General features: G+C 30.0%; 1 protein-coding gene across 1 annotated transcript in view; it reads right to left on the reverse strand.

Moving 5' to 3' along the window:
- The window catches only part of FAM172A (family with sequence similarity 172, member A), a 457,566-nt gene that overhangs the window by 308,210 nt on the left and 147,969 nt on the right, over positions 1 to 1,387 (reverse strand). The gene's annotated exons all lie outside the window — the stretch shown is intronic.

Below are 1,387 nucleotides of genomic sequence, written 5' to 3' on the forward strand. Positions count from 1 at the left end.
TTATATTATATTTGGAATAAACTGATAAGAATATATTCATTTTAAAATATGAAATTAACATGATTCTAAATATACAAAGTATATCAACTATACTTTACCTAATTCTCATAACCCTTCACTACAAATTTTAAGCACTGATTAGTTTTCTCCCCAGGAAAACAAAAGCCTCTATGTTTTTGATAGAAAGAGTTAAAATATTGTTCTGTTACTATTCAGAATTACTGTTGAAATTCAGTCTTAATTTGAGGAAATAATACTAAAAATAAGAAATAAGTAATTAGTATATACGTCTTTTTCAAATTAAATCTTTAGTAATTAGGCATTAGTTAGAATTACTAATATATATTGAACTAGGCAATTTATATTGGAATTAATGTCTTTAAAAATGCCTTTTATTTGTATCATATAAACAGCTGAATAAAAGCAAATAAGATATCAGAGGCAAATAAAATCAAAAGCATGAAATACTACTGAATAATTTCCCTGGAAGCTAATAATTATCCTTAAATTCATATGCTGGACACTATTTTCTTTAAAATATCTTATTTTACTGATTATGTAAATTTAATCTAAACTTGTTGATTTAAGCTTAAAGCCCAAACTATACTTTCATAAACAAATTATCGACTTCCACCACTTACTGTCTCCGTTAATTCAAGTAAAAGTTTAGACTATTTCCTACTACTAAAAGCTGATGTTCTTTCTATTTTAGTTCTTCTCAACTTAAAGAAACCCAGGGGGATAAGTTGATAAATACTGGAAGTAAATGAGTTTTTAAACCATGTTTAAGAAAAACAAAAGTATAAAGGCTAAAAAACAACAAAATCACAAGTAACAATGAAATGCAAACCTGACCTATCTTTAATCTTTTGTTAAACCCAGGCTACTCAAGAATTGTCAACTAATCATGCCATTTTATTGATGACATTTTTCTCTAGGGAAGTTATATTAAAAGTTTAACCCTGGAGCAAGTCACAGCTTTTCCGATCTTTGAAAGTGTCCACAGCACTGATTATAACTGCAGGAGGTGTTACCTTCTACCCAGAGAATCTCACCCTGCACAATTTTACATACTCTCTCACTCCCAAAACAGCACTGATTCAGCAATTCAGGCTGCTTCAGTTGATTAAAGGACCATAGAAAAGGGATCAACAGTTAAAGCGAAATAAAAAGGAGGGGGAAAAAAACCCAGATCATGGATATAGTAGCACAAAGCTCAAGAGAAAAGCAGATTTGAAAAAGACATCAGACTGACTCAAAAAAGAACAACATGACAGAAATTAAACGAGATTTTTATGTTCGCCTTCTATGCATTTAAACTCTCTGAACCTCCATTGAAATTCTGATCATATACAAACCCCAAGGCTTTTGACATACTTTCAAAAAC

Source organism: Propithecus coquereli, unplaced genomic scaffold (assembly GCF_000956105.1).
Source record: "Propithecus coquereli isolate 6110/MARCELLA unplaced genomic scaffold, Pcoq_1.0 Scaffold22, whole genome shotgun sequence".
Classification (NCBI taxonomy): Eukaryota; Metazoa; Chordata; class Mammalia; order Primates; family Indriidae; genus Propithecus; species Propithecus coquereli.